Consider the following 23,952-nt stretch of genomic DNA (forward strand, 5'->3'; position numbering starts at 1 on the left):
GCTGGCGACCCGCGTTTTGTTATCATCACAGGGCCAGCCTCACCAAGACCATTACACACCCTGCGTTGAAATTTTGGTCCAAACCTGAGGCCTGATTGGCTAGCCTTGTAATGATCTAGATCCCCTATCTGCATGGTATCATAAGCTGCAAAGGCGTGCAACAAAACTGCGGGAATCACTCGAGCTACCACCAGCAGACACAATGCAGGCATGCCGCTTTCCCTTCAGGTGCTCTCATATGACTTACTGGTACCACAACATCAAGCTGCAACCTGCAGGAACAAAGGAGGGAAGGTGCAGGGGTTCAATGCCTCTTGCAGTGGAGGGGGCAGGGATGAAATCTATACCATGCTTTGCCATGCACTGCAAGACTCAACGATCTACCTACTCTCTCTAGCTGTCCTCCTGTTCTATTTCAGGTTCAAGCGACATGTCAATGTGGAAGGTCCTATGTGAGCTATAAACTGCCTTGTTGTTGCTGTCTGCTTGGAATGCTCAGCTTGCTGCTTCTTTGACTAATCCTCTTACCTCTTCCAGGAAGGCCTCCTGATTGCCTCTCCCATTCTATGCTGAATTATCAACTCTTCATCTTTGTGCCTTGGAGAGTATAGCATCCATCACTTTGAGTTATCCTCTTATTTTATGGTTACCAGTTTATGCCTATCTTCTTCAGAAGTTTGACCTCATTTAGGACAGGGGTTGTTTCTCTCAGGACCTTCTGAATAGTTAACCTTGAATGAATGATTGCAGAGCTAATCAATAAACCAAGGGCTTGGGATCCAACACAGAACCATCATCAGTCATCTACAAGCCAGGTGTATTCTGCCATGTGAGTCTCAGCGCACCAAGTGAGCCTAGCTGCTCAAACTTCTCAAATGAAGAGTGTGAGATTCACAGCTGGGAATGACAGTAGCACAGCTTCAGTGAAGGCCTCCAAGTTGTCATAGCCATTGCTCCCTCTGGGGTCCACTATCACGCTCAGTGGCCCCGGTCTGAAGTGTCCACACAGAGACAGTTGCCTGGGAGAAGGCTGTATTGCAGACTGACCTAGATGAAAGAAGACACTTTGTGAATTGGGTCACTGGATTCTCCACATCTGACCACTGTGTGTGAGTAGTGGCATAGAAACTAGAACCTTCGATGTCAGTTTCAATGGAAGAATTGCCCAGCAGCAAGACACAGTCCCCCTTCACCCCTGTTTGACCTCAGGGTTATTGCCTCACCGTTTTTTTATAACTTCACTTCCTACAGATAGCATTTAGCTTTCATAAAACCCACCCAATTCGTTATCTGCTCACATTTCTCCAGATGTTTCACCTCCCACTCCTGTCTTTCTTAATCACTCTAGGGGGCTGATTACCAGCAGGGTTAAAGCTGTCAAATTATTCTTGGCTCTACTCCATTTCTTCTTTGAGAGAGGAAAAAAAAACTATCTCCAAAGTTCAATTCTAAATCTTCAGCAAAGGATCAATAACTTTTGTTTTTGTAATTGTAATCAAAATGCAGAATAAGAGTGTTACACGTGAGGAGATCTAATTTCCTGTCATTCTAGTTACCCTGAAGATTTTGTTGTTGCTTTTGCTTGAGGGTTCAAGCCCTCCATGCCCTCAAACCCACTTCACTGCTGCAAACACTGATCCCCAGAATGATACAACAGACTGGGACTATCTCACACTCTCTCTCCACCTGTCAATCTAAGCCACTTTGAGGAAAAAGGATATTCCTGGGATTCTGGGGATCCCAGCACATTGTTTTTCCTTTTGATGTTCAGAGAATGGAGAGGGAAGGCAAATATTTGTACTCATTCAATAGAGTTAATGGGGCTGGGACATTTCCATGTTCTCCCGACCCTGTTCTATCTACAAAGCTTTATGAAAATGCATTGACTGGAACAAGACTTGGAGTTCACAGAAGAACCACATGAAATCCAGCCAATCTCAGAGGCTGTCTGGCTGCTGGCTGTTCAGCCTTGAAGCATGCCTGTCTGAAACTTTTTGCCAGCTCGAAGTGGGTAGTTCTGGGGTGATCCCACTTTTCCTGACACAGAACAGACAGCTAGAAGCAGAAGACCCTCTCCTTTCTGTCAACTCAGAATTGTGTTGTCCCCAGAATTCTAGATCTTCTCTAGAACAAATGCGTTCCTGATTCAGAGCAGCAGTAAAGCACAGTGAAGCAGTTCTTGACCCCAGGCCTCAGCAGAAGTGCTTCAGCTCTCCCCTTGTTAATGACCTATGGAAACTGACTGTCCGTCTCTCCAATCAGTGATTCAGTCTTGGAATTTTCCTTATTATTCTCCCAGCATTTAAAGCAGTAACAATCAGATATTTATATTGCATGTGGTACTTCACAAAGCATATTTTTGTTTAATATATTCTTGTATAATTGGGAGACCTCTACATTGAGTAATAGCTAGAGATACAAATAAATGAAACTGTGTGTTTCACTTTAAATATTTTTACACATTTTCACAAAGTTAGAAACCATCATGAAGATTGTGGATTCCGGCCCAGTGTGATGGCTCAATGGCCAATCCTCCCCTCTGAAAGTGCTAGGAACCCACGTGAGCTCCAGTTTGTGTTCCAGTTACTCCACTACCCATCCAGCTCCTCGCTTGTGGCCTGGGAAACCAGTGGAGCATGGCCTGAAGCCTTGGCACCTTAGATCCATGTGGGAGATTGAGAGGGAGCTGTTGGCCAGTGTGGACTAGCTCAGCACTGGCCCTGTGATCATATGTGGAGTGAAGCAGCAGATGGACGATCTTTCTCATTGTCTGTCCTTCTCTCTGCAAATCTACCTTTTCAATAAAATCAATAAATCATTTTAAGGAAAGAAAAAACCTTGTGGACTGTATAAGTTGTTTCTATAAATGATATTATGCCTTTTTTTTTCTTTTGACTTAGACCTGGCAACTTTATCTGAAGTGATTCATGCCTTCCAAGTATTCTACTCTTAGTTTGAAGTTCCGCAAATGATATCAGGATTTTAACTAAGCAACCATTAGTGTTTTTTATACACAGTAGTTCCATATACACATACATGTACATTGTAATATACTTCTTGGGACTAGTTTGAAAGATTAAACGTTTTCTATTTGTGATAGAGGAGGTAGAATGTGGCGACATACTCATGTTAGATGAGATGTAACAGTAAAAACATTGTTTTCCAGGAAAGGCTTATGATGAAAGCTTTCTTGGGACTAATTCACTGTATATAAGACAGTTTTAGGCTCATGTTTTAAAATATACTACAGAACTTTGGCAGACCAACCATGTTTGTGAAAAAGGTATTTTTTATGTCAACAGTGTCTCATAGGCTGATAGGTTTTTTATACATTAATTTTTAATCCAAATATCATAATCCAAATATTGAATATACTTAATTGGGTTTGACTGTATCTGTTTATTTGTCCAGAATGTTATCAGAACCGATGAAATCAGATAACACTGTTCATCCGGGACGACTTTTGTCCTCTCTGATCGCTGGTTTCGGATTGTCTACAACAAGCTGAAGCCTAAGGATGTTTCTCATTTTGTTAAACTGCACATTTTACTAATACTCAAATGTTATTCTCATGTTTTCAACAGAAATAGTAAGAGCCATGGATGTGTTAGTCCAATGGGGTTGCCATCACAAAGAACCTCAGGCTGAGAGACTTCATCAACACTTCTGGGGGCAGCCAGCCACAGGTGCAGGTGCAGGTGTCGGTGGAGCAGGTTTGTTCTGCAGCCTCTCTCGTTGATGCACGGAGGAGGTCTTCTCTCTGTGGCGTTCCGTGGTCTTTCTTCAGTGTGTATTGAGCTGTGTTCACGTTTTCTCTTCTTAAAAGCACACTAGTCGGGGCCTGGCGGCGTAGCCTAGTGGCTAAAGTCCTCACCTTGAACGCCCCGGGATCCCATATGGGCGTCGGTTCTAATCCTGGAAGCTCCACTTCCTATCCAGCTCCCTGCCTGTGGCCTGGGAAAGCAGTTCGAGGACGGCCCAAAGCTTTGGGACACTGCACCCGCGTGGGAGACCTGGAGGAGGTTCCTGGTTCCCGGCATCGGATTGGCACGCATCGGCCTGATGCGGCTCACTTGGGGAGTGAAACATCAGATGGATGATCTTCCTGTCTGTCTCTCCTCCTCTCTGTATATCCGGCTTTCCAATAATAATAAATCTTAAAAAATAAATAAATAAATAAAAAGCACACTAGTCAAATTGGACTAGAGCCCACACTAATTTCATTTTAATAGTGAAAAATAAAGACTCTAAAGCCTATTTTCAACTCCTGTCACATTCTGAGGTACCAGGGGGTTAGGACTTCAATCTATGAATTGTTGAGACCATAACAATGTACTTTGAGTGCACAGAGAAAGTTTTTTTCTTTTTAATTCAAGATTGTTTGCGCATTCCTTACACACCTAGATTATTAATTACTTTTGCCCAAGGGCAACAATTATACTTAATTTCATACTATGTGGTATAAAATCCTACAGTGATGTTAACCCTCTGGTGTCTTATGGATTAAACAATGTAGATTCACCTTCCCTATCCCAAGAGCAGCTGCCTTGACAACAATGCCACTGTTGGGAATGGAATGTTGGGGTGACTTGTTCTTGCCTTCCGGGAGCATTCCATGGAGGTAAGATGACCAGTACAATGCACACCAGAGTGCTGATCATCACAGCTCAGCCTCCGAAGAAAGAGTCGGGCTGCTTCTAAATCAGTCATTGAAATGTCTCTGTTCAACCCCTAACATCGTTAAAACAAATTATCTCACTGTTTTCCCCACTCTCCCAAATTTCTGAAATGTGAAGATGTTGGTTTATTTCTTTAGTCTTTTGTTAGCGCCTTGGAGTCAATGAACACGGGCTCACCCTCTTTAGTAATCCCACTAAATTCACCCTCACTAGTGCCTTGTTCTTTTTTCCATACACCAATGATCTGTGCCACATGCCAAACAGGCTGACTGCTTTGGTAATATTTGTCTTTTTTGTATCCACCTAACATAATATACAGACATTGAAGACATGGACACGATTTCATCTTTCTTGAATTCCCATCGCCTCATCCATGGTCTGCACACAGCAGATTCTGGTATTAACTTGATTTGTTCAGAAACTCAAAAATTTAAATTGAAAAATTGACAAGCATTAGGCACAGTGGTTTAAACCACTGCTTGTGATGCCTGCATACCACATTGAAATACTTGGATTTGACTACCAGCTCCATCATTTATTTTAGCTTGAGTGCTGGGCATCTACCTACGAGACCGGACTGAGTTTCCACCTCCTGTCTTTAGTCTGATTCAACTCACCTGTTATAGGTATTTGAGGAATGGATCAGCAGATAGATGATAGTCCTCTATCTTTGTGTCTTGTCTGTCTCTATTTCTGTCTTTGAAATAAATAGGTGCTTAGAGTAATGTTAAAATCTTTATGTCAAAATGGTGATAATTATGGAAGCTGTATAATGGGCATGGAATTCATTATACACTTTTCTATATTTCTGTGTATATTTTAAAGTGCACATCATGAAAAGTTTAAGAAAAACATAACAGTTAAGTTATTATCATTTTAAATTTTTAAAATACTTTAAATATATAGGATATATTTTATATTTTCAATTTTGTCACAGAAGTATTGAATTTCTGAATGTAGTGGAACTCAAACTACTCATTTAGCACCATCACATTTCTTTCATGTGTTAGTAGAAATTTTAATGCATTAATGATGTTAGTGTAAGGAATACTGTTTTACAGCATTGTACTAAGCAAGTTTAAGGAACATATTATAGAAGAAATACATGTTCAGAAGGGCGAGTGAATGGGAAAAGGAACATGGATTTCAGTCTATGTTAGGAGGTACTTACTGGGCAAAAAATCAAAGGTTGACTGAGCTTGTCCTGCACCATCTGCCCCTGCTACTGTGCCTCTAGAACAGGAGAACAGGCAACTAGAAGGAATAGAATGGAAGAACGCAGTGATGTTTTGAGTCGCTTGCCTGGCAAAACATCTTGAACTGCTTCTTAAACCTTGAGGACTTGGCAAAACACAAAACACGTTGTACCAGACACTTTTTCCTTTAATTTTTAGGCCCCTGTGTATTTCAAGAGAAATTTAATCCGTATGTGTCTGATTCATTTACACTTAACTCATCAAAACGCTGTTTTGTAAGAGTTATTTGATGTCTAAGATGCTGTATGAGCATTTTGAATGTCTTTTTTTCCCCCTTCTCTTTTGGTCAAACCATGGAATAGCTTTTTGCCAGCAGTAAATAAAATTTCAACCATGGGAGACTTAATCTCATTTTTCTACTAAGGGTCCACTAGGGTCAAATGACTTTCAACTTTCTCAGTTGTTTTCTCTTGCTGCTCCATGAGCATGCACAACTTTGTCATAAAGGACTATAACCAGTCAAATAAGGCAACTTGAACAGCGCTGTTCCCCTCAGTTCAAATATATCTTTTCTGCCAGATCTTTCACAAGCCTCTTCCAATAAATCATTATTACATCCATATTCTTACAACTCCTGGCATCTGCCTCTGATACAGTCCCGGTCAAACAGTTAATTGCTGTGACTTATGTGTGGATTTCTCTTTTCAAATACTTGTAAGTTCATACAGCCTCAGAGATAGGGAATTTATCAGGAGTATATTGAAAAATTTTAGAGTTAACTAGAGTTAACTAGAACTTGAGCCACTTCTGGCATCTAGAAACTGTCATCAGAAACGAGCATCTTCCATTGTTCTTTTCCACTCTTCTACCTTTAACCTCGAGATACCAACAGCAGGGCTTACTAGGCTTAATTTGTATCACATTCACACTCTATGCCAACTAGGGGAAGAGAAGGAAATTTGCTATCCCACTCAAAATTCTCACAATGAGGGAATGTTGATTCCCCCAAAGAAGATAGGGAAAATGAACTGAATACTGTTTGTTTGGGGCAAGGACTGTTCCTCATCTTTGTATCCCAAGAGTCTTGGCTAGACGGCATGCAATATGTTTGTTTAAAGTCCATATTAAACCATTTAAGAGTCATTCCTTCAAAAATGGAGACAATGAAAGAGCAGGGAGTATTGTAACACACTTGCATGATTGGCAAATATTGAGAGAGAAATGAAGGATTTCTTGTTTGGGGTAAGATGGGGAAACCGTCCTCTCCCCTGAAAACTCTGTGGACCAATGCACGGATTAGCTACTTATAAAAAACTCAAAAGAAAACAGCAGCCTGTAGACTGGGGGTGACTACCGTAACTTCTAAGACTACTGTCGGTGATTGCCACTCTCGTTGTTGCTGGTATCCCTTGGGTTAAGTTCAACACACTGCAAGTGGGCAGCAAGGTTAGAGACAGACTCTCACTTGGGCTCAGAGAGGCGGAAAGGGAAATTCTAGCACTTTAACATGCAGCAAATTTACTCTGTGCTTGCCTGCTCTCTTCTCTCCCTGACCCTCCTTCACTCTTTGCCTTTCTTTTCCTCTTTCCTATTTCCTCTGCCCCAAAGCAACCTGGTGGTGGGTGCAGCAGCTTCCGGTAATGTGAGTCTGTAAGCAGCAAAACTGAATGAGGATACTTCGTGCAGCATGGAAGCTGAGGTTCCAGGTGTAGAACAAACTCTCATTGTTGGTGCTCTTCTCTCTCTCTCTCTCTCTCTCTCTCTCTCTCTCTCTCTTTCTCTCTCTCTCTCTTGCCACTTGACCCCACACACGAGCACAGTTGGCTGCAGTACATGGCAGAACAGATCACTTAACCCTGAACTTTCTTATTATAGGACAAATACGCGGAAGACCAGAGATTGGAAATAATTAGGGTAAAAAGACTAATTCAGGAAAGCAATTGTGCTACACAGACACAAATTCAATACGATCCAGTTACCAAAGATTCCAAGCTTGACTGACAGATACATCATCGACTGATTCCCAAACTGGTAATGAGGTGGTGCACACGAGAGACAAATGCTCTCTCGTGTCAGCAACAAAGGCTCTGACTATTGAACTGACGTTGGAAGTACAGACAACAGAATGCAAACTGGATAGTGCTACTGAGTCGAAAACATTTTTCATAGGTTGTGAATAACACCCAAAGTTCTCTAATATTCAGAATGTCCAACATGCAACACAAACTATCTCAGAATACAGAACGCCAATTCTTTTCTCATTCTAACTTCCCCCCCTCTCTAATCCTGTCATTCAAATAAGTAAATAAATAATTTCTTTCAAAGTAAAAGAATGGAAAGGGACACCACAAATCAAACACAATTAAATGGAGGCACTGCAGTTATTTTATATTATACAGAGTTTAAATCAGAGGAAAGAAAATTGCTAAGGACAGAGGGGGATGTCATATACTTGTGAAAAAGTTCATTACTCCCAATAGACACACTGATCATCTGTATGCTTGTGCCTGCCACGGGAGCTTCAAAACAAGCAAGAATCGGCAGGATTGAAGAAACATGTAGACAAAGCCCTAATTACTGGTAGAAAGTGTAAGACTATTGCTGATAGAAGTCTCAAGGGCAATAGGAACATAGTTATAACTGAGCAAAGGCAAGATAGAAAATCTTTGGAACTCGGAATTTGGCAAAGGAGCCTTAAAAGTAACTCTAAAAACAAGCTCTATTAAATAATGAGATTGAATATTTAAAACATCAAATACTTTTGCTCTGTGAAATACATTGATAAGAGACAGAAAAGTTACAGACTGGGAGAAAACATTTGTAACTATGATATTTATATACTTTGTCTAACATTTATTTTATATATATATATAGATATAGATGTAGATTTTTACTTTATTTTCATTAGAAAGTCAATTATAAAGAGAGGAGGAGAGACAGAGAGGAAGATCTTCTGTCTGATGATTCACTCCCCAAACAGCCACAATGGCCAGAGCTGTTCTGATACCAAGCCAGGAGCCAGGAGCCAGGAGCCTCTTCTGGGTCTCCCACACAGGTGCAGGGACCCGAGGCTTTGGGCTGTCCAAGACTGCCTTCCCAGGCCACAAGCAGGGAGCTGGATGGGAGGAGGGGTTTCCAGGTTTAGAACAGCACCCGTATGGGATCCAGGCATGTGCAAGGTAAGGACTTAAGCCACTAGGCTACCATGCTGGGCCCTAACATTTATTTTAAAAGCTTTCAAAACTCAATGAAAAGGAAGTAATTAAAAATGGACAAGGGTTGGAATTTGGCATGAATGTAGACATTGTTTGGGATGTCCATCTCCCCTGTAGACTCCCTGGAATTTTATCCCAGTCCCTCCCGGACCCCAGTTTCCCGCTAACGTGACTCTTTGGTAGCACAAAGTGATGACTGACATATTTAAGCCCCTGCCTCACCGACAGCAGACCTGATTGAGTTCCAAGCTCTCCACAGTCTACGTTTAGTTAAAGTATGAACATGTGAATTCAGGCTGGGCCATCAGAAGCAAACTATAGCAGTTTCATTTTGCATAAAGATTAGGTGTTCCAGCTACTGCCATGGTCTAAGTTTCAAAGCAATATGTTTTGGGAAAGATGGCAGAGAAACGCAGGGTAGCAGAGAGGATTGTCCTGGGAATTATTACCAATACAGCCATCCATTAAGCACAATTAAGTTTGTGACTCCTCCCAGATTTTAGTCATGCCCAAGCTTGAAAGTAAGCAAGTGAGTACTAAACACATGAAAAAAAAATTAACAGTTTAGGGTATGACTGAGGAACCAAATGAACATATACAAGTAATTTACTTTCATGAAAAGATTTCATCTAGAGCAAAGAAAGTAAAATACACTGGTTCACATTGAAAAATCAACTGACAGAAAAGTTAAAAACATACAAAGTGTATTATTTCTGAAGACCATAGAGTATAGGGCAACAATCACAAACACCAGGGACACTGTACAGACTTAATCCAGCTTAAACACTTACTGGGGAACCTAGCTAAATTATTCGATTGCTCTAAGCATCCATTACATTATCAGTAAATTGAGATTTAAAAAGTGAGTTTAAAAAATATTTTATTTATTTGTGTTTGAAAGGCTTATTTTATAGAGAGAGGCAGAGTCAGGGACAAAGAGAGCTTCCGTCTTCTGATTCACTCCGTAAAAGACCGCAATGGTGGAAACTGAGCTGATACGAAGGAGTCTGAAGCGCCTTCCAAGTTTCCCATGTGGATGCAAAGGTCCAAGGACTTGGGCCATCTTCAGCTGCTTTTCCAGGCCATAAACAGGGAGCTGGGTCAGCAGTGGAACAGCCACAGTATGAACCAGCACCCATATGAGATGCTGGCATCACAGGCAGAGTATTAGCCTGCGACTGCCTTGTGCCAGCCCCTGAAAGTGCTTTCCTTAATGTGGCTTCTGGATGTTAAATGAGAAAATGCATGCACACTCCTTAACTTCTTGCATTTATCTAGGTCAGAAAATATTAGCCCTGATTATTTTATAAACATCAGTGTACAAAAGACATCCTGATATCCTTTTTTTAAAAAAAGTACACATTTTGCAACAAAGAGTACATTTGAATCACTGATTGTTTAGTCCCACTAGATTGGCTATCAACAATAAAGGATTCACTTTCGTGTGACACTATGCACAGAGCACTGCTCAGCTCCGAGGGGTTTTGAATCCACCTGCCTTTGTCACCAGTTGCCTGGGTTTTCTTGACATTATCACCTCACATTTTGAGACCTCAGTCCATGTCTGGTAACGGTCTCTCACATATCCCTTCTGGCATCCACATTTTACGAGAGCTGCCATGATCTGCTTACTGAGTTTTTGTGGTTACCCCACCAGCTACTAACCCATCCATCATTATGAAAGGCTAAGTACACGAATCAAGAAGAAGCAGGTTCTGTAGTTCAAACTGCCTCTGATTCTGTCTTCCTCGGTAAGCAAGGAGAAGAAACCTGACATCTTTTGTCCCCAGATTAATGATGCCCTAGGGGCTGACTGAGTTAAGTCCTGCAGGTGCTCTGCTGCCTAGACTTTTGTACTGGTAATGCTTTTAGTATGACAATGCCTTTACTTTTGTTTCTGGCAAGAATTAATAAATTGCTTATGATATTTAATAAGAAACAGATGCTCTCAGTGAGAATGGGGCCCAGTTGCCCATTAATTCTGGTTGGACTTCTCTTGCTGTGGTGAATGAAAGCAGACAGAGTAGGTGATCCACGTGATATGTTGCAAGACCAAAGTCGTCTGCAGACAGTAGAGCTGAGAACAATTGCTCTGTATAATTAGAAATGGATGGGACAACGATATGATGTTTAAAATTAGAAAAAGCATTTGGTTTGTATAGTTAAAAGCTAATAAGCCGTATGACCATGAAACTTCCAGATGCAGCTCGGTGACTATACATGAGAGAGAACATACAGCTAATGAGTGGATAGTAATTGAAGAGTGACTGGGAGAGTGACATTCTCTTAGAGACGGTACAACAAGGAAAAAACAGTATTAATTCGGCACCAATAAGTGTCAAGCAGACATTAAAAATAATTATTTTATGTACCTTGACTCATATTTGATAGTTTTTCAAATGTCCCATAAATAGTTTAGTCAATTTTGGTGTGTGGATTTCTTTTCTTGATGCGTATTTTCCACTTATTTAATCAATATGTTTTTAGAATATTTTCTTCATTCAAGACACTATTGGATATTTGATTAATACAGGATAATTGTGGGAGAATCCAGTGGTGCCTAAAGCATAGTTAATGTTTCAGCTGGGTGATTAGTGTCAACCAAGCCCTTCTTTGGCTTAGCCTCACGTTAAATACTTGACAGATACTATCTCAAATGAACTTTATGATAACTCTTGTAACTGCTGCAAAGGCATTTTCCCTTCTCTTCTTTCCACATTTTAGCTACCCAAAGCTATTCATCTTGGGGCTAGTCTTGTGACATATTTTGTGACTTAATCTTGGGATATTCTCCTACTCTTGTGAACAGTAGTATTTGCTTAGAATTTCAGAATTCCACGGAAAGGGAACAAGTAGGATGGCAAGCATTACATCTCAACTAAGAAAGGAATTTTCAAGAGTCAACTGCAAAGGCCAAGTTCCACCTCAAAGAAACCTGCACCTGAGTACTGTCAGGATAATCATCAGAATGGATCCTGAAAATCTGCCCAATAATCAACTGATATGTACTTAATTGTCATTGTGTGCTGTATGGAGGTATTTCACTTTTTACATTTTATTTTCTTCCAGAAAACCTTACTCATCAGGATTGTAATACTACAGTCAGACAAATGAAATCAGGTGAACATCAACAATTGCTACTAAAACTATCCAAGTGGTAAAAGGCCCAAGTAAGCTATTTTTGTACTTTAGATTACTATTCTTTTTAGTTTGATGGGTGTATGCTTCCTTTCCCAGTGATGTTTAACCACATCATGTGCTTTGTTCTTGTGTGTGCAGGATCCTTTGCTGAACTTTGGATTTGGGTCTAACCACATAGCTTGGCTTGGCTACCAGGACCTCAGCAGATGTGTTACCAGCACAGAACCAAATGTGCTTCTGTCATTGGGATTGTCCTCTTGTGCTCCTGCTGTTGCTCTAAGAAGAGCAGCTGTGCAATGGCATCCTTGTGGCCTGATCCCCAGAATGGGCACATGGGAAGCCAACCAGAGCCCAGCCAGTAACAAGGGAACAAGCCAATATGAGTCTGAAATTTGAACCAGAGATATGTGTTTGGCCATATACCATTGAAAACAGGATTTGCTGTGCAAAGCTGCTAAGTTTAGAGGTGGTTTATTTAATCCTAATAATCATTAAGTCACTATGAGGGAAATTAGATTGTCCTCTGCTTTAACTCTAAAACCCACACGGATTGAATTGGATCAGAAAGACACTTTGATGGAAACAATGGCTTTCAGAACAGGCTCATGCTTGACAAATAAAATGTATTTTATAAGGAAATTAAAGGAGTCTAGGTTAAGTCTGAAAGTCTCAAGAAAATAATTCAGAGAGGCATGGATTGTGAGATTATCCCAACAGTTAAGAGGAGAGAGACAAATTCAGGGATTTAAACTTCTAAAGGAGTTACATCTCTAAGAGAAGAATGTATACACAAACACACAATCACACCCCAGAATGATTCAATGATCAAAATACAGTATCAGTGCCATCTCTGTGGTTCTGGACTTATCGAAAATTCTTCAGTGTCTCAATAATGAGACAGTTTGCCTCAAATATCTGTCTACCAGCAGGGAGCAAATGGGCTGGTCACATCAGCTTGAGTACTCAAGTCCTAGTGATATAATAGTTGTCAGTGTACATTAACATGTCAGGGTTGGACACAAGTTTGTGGATTCGGTCATTATATGCATAGTGATTTGAAAAACACATTCGTTCACTTTGTGCTGGCAAATTCATTTAGAAACAGAAAAACTAATGGTCTAAAACAAAAGTTTATCCCGGGACTATTCACCAAAAGGAAAGTAGACACCCAGCCTCTTCTGATAATACCTTGACCTTACCTTGGTTACATCAATGCTATAGCTTCTTTTAAAAAATGATATTCTATTAGCACTTTTTGATTTAAAAAGTGTTTTTTGAGAGGGAAGGAGGGAGGCAGACAGAGAGAATCACATCTGTTGACTTATTCCCTAAATCCCACAACAGCCAGGACTAGACTCAGCTGAAGCTGTAAGCCAGGAACTCAAACCAGATGACTCGAGCTACCACGGCTACTTCCAAAATTCTGTATTAGGAGGCAGTTGGAGTCAGAAGCCACAGTCATCAAAGGCGGTGCTCTTACATGGCAAAAAAAAAAAAAAAAAAAAAAAAATCGAATCTCAATAACTAATCTAAACGTCCACCCTCATGACACAGAATGTCTTCACACGCTGCTTGAACTGGTGCTTGTTGGCTTTACATACACAATGAACACAATTGTGTTGCTGTCTTTGTGCTCATGGGGGCTTCATGTTATGTAGTGTTTAGATTCATTTCTTATGGGTGTACTTGTTAGAGGAAACTGTAGAGCCAGTGTCTTAGGTGCTAGAGAGTGGCCGAGGAGTAGATTTTGTGTGTATACAAGGCTGTGGATGTCTTTCAGCACTACTTTCTTGGCCTTTGAAGTCCTTGCATTGACTCCAGCTTTGAGAAATATGGGCGCTTTTGAAGACATTCCCCGGGTGTATTGACAGGAGCTCATAAATGCAGACGCCTTTTGGCTCATCTCTACTCTTCAGAGGAGTTATTACTAACACCTTTTATTAATGTTGCGGAGACAGCCTTTGGGAAGGGAAAAAACATGGAATTCCATGACTATGTCACATAATGCAATGAAATTAATAAAAAAAAGAAAAGAAAATTGTTTGTATAACTGTATCTTTAAGTCTCTGGCTGTTCTATACAAGAAAGTGAACCTTAACCCATTTGAATCTTACAGTTGATTACCAGACAATCCAGTTAAGTAAACAGACGAGCACATTATGTTTGGGCATTGATTAACTATAATATTATTCATTCACTCTTGCAGTAGTCTTAGCCGCCACTTGTGGTGCTACATTCCATTCCACAGTGCTGGTTTGAGGTCCAAATTCGCTACTTGTGATCCAATTTCCTGCTAACATGACTGGAAAGAAAGGGGATGATAACCCAAATTTTTCTAACCCTGCCTCCCACGTGGAAGTCCCAAATGGAGATTCTGGCTCCCAGTTTTCAGCTTGGAACACACCAGACGATCGCACTGATTTTAGTCATAAACCAGTGGAAAGTAAACTTCTCTTTCTCTCTCTTGTCCTACCTCTTTCTCTTTTTCCCTCTCCCTTTTACTTGCCTTTGAAAGAAAGACCTAATTTGCACACACACACGTATTAATATCAATTGAATATATATCAATTTTTCAAAAACCTTCAAGTGTTTTACCTTTACTGGTATTTACTTAAATATTATAGAATCACAATGCTTTTTCTATGCACTTACTACAAAAGTCACATGGATCAGTGATATTACAGAGAGGAATTAGAGCTTTTACCTCTTAATATTATTCTGATTCCTACTACATCATCTTGAATTTAATCTCTCTCTTCTTCAAGGAGCTCACATTACCAATGAGTGATTGTGAAAACACCAGACATATTATAAAGTATGAAAGGAAGCCAATAAGTAAAGCAGATTGCCATGGAAATAGAACTATCTGGAAGTCACAATAATTACATTTTCACTTTAACTTGGTGGTGAAGAAAACCATTTTGCCTGGCCTTGGTGTAAAGCTCATTGTATTTAGCACTGAAATCCCATGTTATAGGATTTCCTTTTTAAGCATTTTCCATCATGGCAAGTTGTGATTTATTCCTAAAGAGGAAAGAGGCTATGAGAAATGCTCATCAATTACGTGTCTTTAGAGGTAAGCTAATTCTTTACAAAAAGGGAAATGGGAGATGGAATATGTAGTTGTGATGTGAAAATTCTCTGAAGTACTCAAATGATGCATCGTTTCTCTCACTGTATACAGTACTATTCTCAACTATATTCAAATGAGGGTAAATATAGGGGCAACTTTGCCTTGTGGAGAGCTAGGTTCCAGCCTTCTGAGATGAATAGACAGTCTTTAATAAACTTCCCCATTGAAGCTGGAAATGAAAATAGTTGATACGGCAGAGGTCTAGCAGGGGTGATGAGTGTTCACTAGGGGTGATTTTATTCTTTCATTGGATGAGAAATGGGATTCAGTAGCTTTTTAGATACCTTGCTGTCTAAAACTGGCTTCACCGCATGAGCAGTTTTCCACGTGGATAATCAAGGATTTTTGTGAAGGTTTCAGTTGTTTTTCCCCAGAAGCAAAAATGCTAGAGAGTGAAATAGGGTTGACAAAAAGAGGAGCGAGTTACAAAATGTGAGACAGCTAACCCATGTTTATGTTAACAACCAGAGGCTAAGTCTCTTAAGGTGGTTTTCTTCCTTATAAAAGATATGCTCTGGGCACTTAAGCCATAAACGTCAGTAATTTTCTGACCAGTTATTGGTGTCACCACCATGTAACATTGACTTATAAGCATATTCACACTTTGAGGGAATACAAGGTGAGTAAGAGATTGGTCCCAGTAGAACCATTACTTAAATTCTGTGCCGTACATAACCTTAGTAAGGATTCAAGAAAAACTGGAGAATATTTGTGTTCAAGTCAGAATTTTCTTCAACTGAGAAGAAATAAGACACAGTTATTGTCAAGTGTTAATTAGTTGCTTGTTACAAAATGTGGAGAAAAAAAGAATTTGGTAGAACCTCATTGGAAAAATTTAGTGCAGGAACTGTGAACAAAAGTGAGAGAGAGAAGCTGACATTTGATGTATAAGTTTAGTTAATTTTACTGAGCTAATTGATCTGTTTTCATATAAATTAGCTTGCTTTTTAAACTGAAGCTCACCCCTTAAAAAAATAACAAAGTTAATGAAATTCACATTCATTGTGTATGCAACATATCCAGGATTCACAACTTGGAGCTCCAAATCAGAATGAAGAATTTGGAACACAAAATATAGACTGTGCATTGCAGCACCACACAGAGCCCAGCAGCAAGAAGGCTCAGAAACCAAGTACAGTTGGCACTTGATCATTGCAAGTGGCACAACTAGGCAGAAATCCAGGTTTTTTTCATGCATATGACTCACTATGGAATGTTTTTGTTCTTGATGCGTAACCACTGCCATTGACAACTGTCCAGGTGCTATTTCATGATCTGAACTGAACTAACACAGGACAGTGACAAATCTTCCTCAGCAATGTACGGACACTGCTAGCATGGCCAAGAAGGGAATGATGCTATAAGGATCTGAAGTTGGATGTAAGCACACACACATACACACACACTCCATTCCATAATAGTGGGTATTTTATGTGTTGTATATTCTCATACAGTTTCGGTAGTTAATTTAACCAGTACAGTGGACACCAAATCATTTGGTCCTTACATTTGGAGATTTCATAGATGTCAATCATGAGAACAGAAAAGCAACCTAGGGAAAAACATGATCAAAACCTGTTTATCTTTTGTTTCCATTCACGTTATGCAAATTGTGTGTTACCATTTGCTTGTGTATCACTGTAAATCCTAAATCTGTGTTGCAGAATCCATTTCTTATCACAGACACTGATAACTGAGTTAAACCCTCTAATGACCGATTTATTCATTTATGATACTGACCACATTATAGTGTAAATCTCTGGAACTTACATAGTTCATAACTAAAAGTTTATAACCTCTGGTTAGATTTCTCCCTTTTCCCCTCCTTCCAACCCTTAACAACAACTGTTCTAATGCTATTGATTCTGAGTCCTACCTTCCTATAGACAACAATTAAGTGAGACCACGCAGTGTTTGTCTTTCTAACATAGCATGCTACCTTCATACTTCATCTGTATCATCACAAATGGCAGAATTCCTTTCAGCTTATGAATGAATAATATTTCTTGATATATATGCATACATATGCATATAAGTGTTGATTTCATTTTTGTTGAAACAAAGAAGACACCTCTAACCATGTCAAATCCCATTTTACAGATATCAAAACCAAACTTGCCTCCAGGACCACATGGAAACCGAGCCAAATCCACACAACTTGGATGTACAGAGTTATAAAATACATATGTATATATCTATATATAAATCTATGTGGTATGTAATTGTGTATCTACAAAAAGACAAAGATCTCCATGCATGGCATGTGTATGTCTCTCAAATTATCCTCATACACATATCTGCATAAAATATAAAATACCGAAAAGTATGAGGAATGCATTTAAAATAATCTCATCCACAGATAATATTGATATTAAATATACTAAAATACACTACAGTTTAAATTCAACAGAACTCTGGGTGCCAGTGTTGTCGTGTATCATATTAAGCTGCCTCCTGCAGCTTCAGTATCCCATACAGACATCAGTTCAAGCCCAACTGGTCTGATCCAGCTCTCTGCTAATGCCTGAGAAAGCAGCAGAAGATGGTCCCAGTCCTTGGCCCCTTGCACTCATGTGGGAGACCCAGAAAAAGTCAGTCCAAGGCATTGCAGCCATTTGGGGAGGGAGGGAACCAGTGAGTGGAAGAGTTCTCCCTCCATCTGTAACTCCGTTTTTCAAATTCAGAAATCTTTTTTTTAAAAAAGAATTCCAATGAATATTAACTGTAATTATTTTTAATAATTTTTAGGCCAGAGATTAAGATTATCTTTTCATTTTATATCTATTTGTCTATTGTGGAATTTAGCAGACATTTGGCAAGATTGCTTAAGAGATTCTGACACTTGTTCATGGTTTCTGCCATGTTTTGTGAGTTATAAATAATTTTCTCATAATAATTTTATATAATAAGTAGAAGCACAACAAACAACATCTTCCATGAAATTTAGTGACCTGTCTCTATCATTGTATACTCATTCAAATATTCTCAATGGTTTCCTCAAAATCTATATTCTAATGTTTAAATTTTAAACATTAATTTATAGGAATTTATTTTCATATGGGATATGTAAGATACAACTTGTTTTTCCCCCTTATTTTGGTTTTATTCACACCATTTGATATCTAAGTATTATTATTATAATAACTTTGATATAGCCTTTAGTATTTACTAAGCTTATATTTCTTCTGAAAGCTCATTAAAGAGTTCTAAATTCTTTGACATTCTTTTATTATTGACTTTTTCCCCTTCAGGATTATGTAGCTAGGTTTATGTAAGAGATTTTAATACCTACAAACACAAATCCAATTTCTCTATTTAAATATTTTCATAGATGTAGTTTTAATTTATTTAATGTTCTGGATGAATCTGAGAATTACATTGTCAAGTAAAATATAATTGTGATAGAGTTTGAATTTTGCCTGTAGATTACTTCTTGAAACAAAGGTTTTCAGGATATATAAGTTTTATAAGGAGCACTGTAAATCTCCCAGATTTTATAATGTTATGTGTGAGTATTTTATATTTCTTTTAAGCTTTTTACTGGTATTTTGTTATATTTTTACGAATAAGATTGAGACTTTCCTCACAAGAGTATTTTCTAACTCAATTATAGTTGGTCTGCAACAAACAGCTGCTCTATTTAACAGTTTCCTTAAACCCTGTTGCACTAATAAAAAAAATCAGAATTTAACAGCAGCTATCTTGGATTTTTAGGTATATTAGCTTCTACAGCCAGAGCTGAGCTGGTCTGAAGCCAGGAGCCAGGAGCTTCATGAGGGTCTCCCACATGGGTGCTGGGTCCCAAATCTTTGGGCTATCCTCATCTGCTCTCTCAGACCACCAACAGGAAGCTGGATGGGAAGCAGGGCTGCCAGGACATGAATTGTTGCCCATATAGGATCCCCGTGCATGCAAGGTGAGGACTTTAGCTGCTAGGCTACTGCATCTGGCCATCATTTTAAAAAGTTTTTTTTATGATACAATTCATAGACTCAGGGATTTCCCCATTCCCCTTCCTGTTCCTCTGACCCCACCGACTGATTTCCCTTATATTATTCTAATAGGATATTCTTTGAACAACAGTGTCCTTCTGTTGCTTTTCGGCTGTGATGGGTTGTTGGTTTTATTAAATGCCCTTAAAGCATCTGCTGAAATCATTAGTATATTTTTCCTCATTGTATCTTTACAATGGATATTCCATATATCCTGGTTCTCTACGTGTTAGTGAATCCATTTTTCCTACTAACATTTTTCTTACATAAATTGTACTTTCTATCAAAATGTTCTAATTTATGTAGAGTTAAGCAATAGCACACACTTTTTAAAATAGCAATATTCTTTTAAAAATATTGAACATTAATGCACACACACATATTCACACACGCTATACGTACACAGCTATGTTTTAAAAATCAACAGTTTCTAGTAATAAAGTAGAATAATTATAAGAACACACTGTAATAAAATTATCAGCATTGCTTCTCCAGTGCTTTGAATACATTATTAGGCAAAATATCTAGCCAAGGGATGAATCACACCCCAGGCAGGACAGTTTGAGATTTCATCATGCTAATCAGAATAATGTAGATCTTAAAACAGATGAATTGTTTCTGAAATGTTCCACTGAGTGTTTCTGAAAGGTAATTTATCACAGGCAACTGAAGTCATGGCAAATGAAAACTATGGTAAAGGGGGGAAATTAATGTATATGACAGACTGTGTGTAAATTTTTCACAGATTACAATGGAGTGAAGGAAATGTCTGTAAGACACTCACTGTTTTTAAATACAATATTCTGATTCCCTTATTTGATTTCCAAAGGCTGAAAAATGTGTATTACAGCACAGTCTGTGATTATGCATCCAACAGAATTAAACATTTATTTCTGCATTTTAACATACACATCTCAATGACTGTTAGGTTGTAAATCTAAATTGTACTCAACATAGTAGTGCAATGGTTTTCACTCCTTATGTTTTTGACCTTAAATGATTTTCCCAAAATTGATACTGTGCACTTTTTTTTACATTTACTGGAAAGCCCATGACTATCAAATAAACATAATATACATGAATAAATACACATGAATAAATAGCAGTTTTTATGAGACAGAAATAGAACACACTTTCAGTGAGAAGCTGCCTTGAGTGGCCTGATTCCTCTTTTGGATCAGCCTGGGCCTCTTAGGGGTGGGTAATGGATGATGGTTTTTGCTTACCTCATTCTGAAAGGTGAAACCATTCTGTTCCATACACAAAAGCACAGATAATCCACTGGTTGTTTTTTCTCAACCCAGTTCCTTTGACCGTATTGATAAGGGAATTGCACCTGGACTCTGACATTTAGTGGTTGGCCAATATCAGTTTGATGATTTCTCTGTATTCTTAATGTTATCATAGTGACATATGAGGAAGAACTGTGTCAGAAACTGTCTAATGCTATTTGAAAGCTCAATACGGATTGGGTTCATGTCCTGACATGAGGATTGCATAAGTGATATGCAAAATAAATGTAACATCATCTGGTTATATTTTGATGATGTGATTTCCTACGATCTTGGAACATTCCAAGTTGTAATTTAAAATGTGATGAAGTCATTAAGAAGCATTACCTGAAAAAATCTCTCTTGAGTATGTGTTTTAATTTGACACATATTCTTAGAAATAATGAATGTCCGTGTTTCTACAGATTCCCTAGAGAAATGAATTTATCAATTCATGATTTTAACATGTGTAGAAGGAAAACAGAAAGACATCTCAAGAATAATGATTTGTAGCCTGTTCAGCAAAGCAAGGGTTCTGACACATGACTCAGACTGACATTAACATTCTGACCAATTGTTCCAAGTGCTGTTGTATATAGTCAAATTAGTTAGATTCTATGGGCCCAACGCAATAGCCTAGTGGCTAAAGTTCTCCCCTTGCACGCACCGGGATCCAGTATGGGCGCTGGTTTGTGTCCCAGCCGGCCTGCATCTTGTCCAGCTCCCTGCTTGTGGCCTGGAAAGGAAGTTGAGGACGGCCCAAGGCCTTGGGACCCTGCACCAGCATGGGAGACCCAGGGAGGCTCCTGGGTCTTGGCTTTAGATCGGCTTGTCTCTGGGCGTTGTGACCACTTGGGAAATGAGCCATCAGATGGAAGACCGTCTCACGGTCTCTCCGTCTGTCTGTATATCTGACTTTCCAATAAAAATAAATAAATCTTAAGAAAAATTAGACTCTGGCTCAGTTTTCTGACATAATAAAATGAAATGACAACATATTGCAATTTGTTGGAGGATTTTTCACCTATGCTTTAAATAGTCCTAAAAGGATTCTTTATCTCATTTCTGCAAGGATGTCAAAAGACTTTTCTAATTGCTAGGGTAACTCTTGGCAGTTGTTGCAAGGAACATAGACTCCATTTTCCCTATATAGTTGCAAGGAACTTTCTCAAAGTTTTACACAACAGCCTAAAAAGGGAGCAAAATGTAGCCCTCGCCAGAGGCCTTCTGCACTGATGCAAAATGGTTTACACTTCTTGAATTGCTAAGAGACTTGGATTACTTAAAGGAAATTAGGACATTTGTACTTAAGCAAAATCACAAGCCAACAAACCCTTGGTAGGACTTTCAGTGTGTGTACATATGGCCGAAAGGCACAGCGACTAAAATCTGCTCTCTTACCTCTCATGTCACCCAGAACCTGTTCATCTGAGAAGAAAAGAAGCAGGAAAAGAGTGCTAGAAAGAAATCAAGAGTGTGGCATGATGGCAAAGTAGAAAGCAGGGGATCCAGGGATGGACTTGCCTGTTTGAGAGCACACTGGGGTGTTAGGTAGACAGTTCTATAAGTACACCCACACCAGAATATATGCAAATACCAAAGTGAGGAGTAGCAAAATGGCTGGTTTGAGCTACTAGTGGCAATTCCTAAAGGGAAACAAAAACAGTACGGTCAATGGCATCATTAGAGAGGTTTCTCTAGCTAGAATCCAGAAGAAAGGATAGCAGGTACAAACGACTGTTGGAACGTATTTTGCAGAACTCACCCCCAAGCAAAGAATTATGATCCAGGCAGACACTGAACTACACACTGTCAGTTCTGCAGACCAACCTAGCCAGCTCTGTTTTCGCTTGAGATAGCAAGAGCCATTTCACCGAGTTTTTGTAAAGCTTCATTTAAAGACTTTCAAAATCCTCCTTTATTAAAGACACATACACATATACACACGAGTAAATCACTTGTTTTCAAATTCTCATTTAAAATCATTAATGTTGACGTTAGAGGAGTTTTTTTACTGCTTTACTACTCACAAAAATGAAATAGACGGTAGTTTTCAGGAAATTAAAAATATATATATATAGGTGAAGAAAAAAACAGAAATCTCAAGACCAGCTAAGTCAGTTACTGTCGATGATTTGATAGACACTCTTTCAAAGCTGCTCTGTAATATATGTATATATATGTATGACCATATATGTATATAATTTGCACAGAAATGGGATCAACATATACATGCTGTTTTACAAGCTGTTTTTTTCCAACAATATGCCAAAAGGATTTTTTAAGACAGTGTACAGAAAGCTACACACATGCATGCACACACACACATGCTCACACACATAATCTTAAGTCATGTAGTAATCTATTGTGTAGGATTTTCCACAATGTTTATGAGTCCTGTTGATACTAGCAGCTACTGTTCTACCTTTTACTAGTATGATATTCCAATGACAATACCCTGTAGGTATGTACATATCTTTACATCATTAATTTGATTTTTTTCCATTTAAAGGCAAAGAACTATGAAGAGACAGAGACAAACAGAGATCTTTCATGTATTCCTTTACTGCCCAAATGCCCACACTACAGAAGCAGAATTAAGGATGATGTTAGGCGCCCGGAATTCAGTCCAGATACCTCAGGGACAAAAGTATTTGTCACCTCCCAGGCCGTGCATTAACAGGGACTTGGATGGGAAAAGGTGGGATTTGATCCCAATCCCTCTGATATGTGATGTAGCCATCTAAAGCAACATCCTAGCTAACCACTGTGCCAAACAGTTGCCCCCCGCCCCAACCACGCACGCCCGTTACATACAATTGCTTGAGGATTCTCTTTGGAAACATTTCTAGACATGGTATATTAATTCAAAGGGTCACAGATTTTTTTTTAAAGTTGCTAGTTTTAGATTTCTTTCAAAAAAAGTTACCAAGTTAGATGTTTTTGAGCTCCTATGTGTTCTCTCCTAAAGCAGAAAACACTTCATGCTTAGAAGAAAGAAAAACTTATACACATGTTGACTACCAAGGAGTGGAAAAATAAGTTAATTGTGATTTGAATGACACTACATTATGGCATCACCCAGAAGAGAAATTGCCATGGGAAATCTAAGTTCCTACATCAGCAATGAGAAACATGGGAAAAGAGACTAAAATGATTGCAAGTACAGCGCTATATTGTGATATAGCTTTGGTTCAAATAAGTTACGAGTTTCTTTGCATAGTCAAGAGTGAGAACTGCTTTGTTATTATTTACTACCTGCCATGAGGGGCTATCTTCACCTAATGGAGTGTTAAAGCTGTGATTGAAAAGTGAAATGAAAATA

The 23,952-nt window shown here is 39.0% G+C and overlaps 1 long non-coding RNA gene across 1 annotated transcript; it reads left to right on the forward strand.

Moving 5' to 3' along the window:
* The first annotated feature begins 10,668 nt into the window (after positions 1 to 10,668).
* Positions 10,669 to 12,628, forward strand: LOC131482726 (uncharacterized). Its single transcript, XR_009247247.1, has 3 exons — positions 10,669 to 10,841; positions 12,160 to 12,260; positions 12,370 to 12,628. It is a non-coding gene; the product is annotated as an uncharacterized LOC131482726 (long non-coding RNA).
* Positions 12,629 to 23,952: the final 11,324 nt, after the last annotated feature.

Source organism: Ochotona princeps, chromosome 20, assembly GCF_030435755.1.
Source record: "Ochotona princeps isolate mOchPri1 chromosome 20, mOchPri1.hap1, whole genome shotgun sequence".
Classification (NCBI taxonomy): domain Eukaryota; kingdom Metazoa; phylum Chordata; class Mammalia; order Lagomorpha; family Ochotonidae; genus Ochotona; species Ochotona princeps.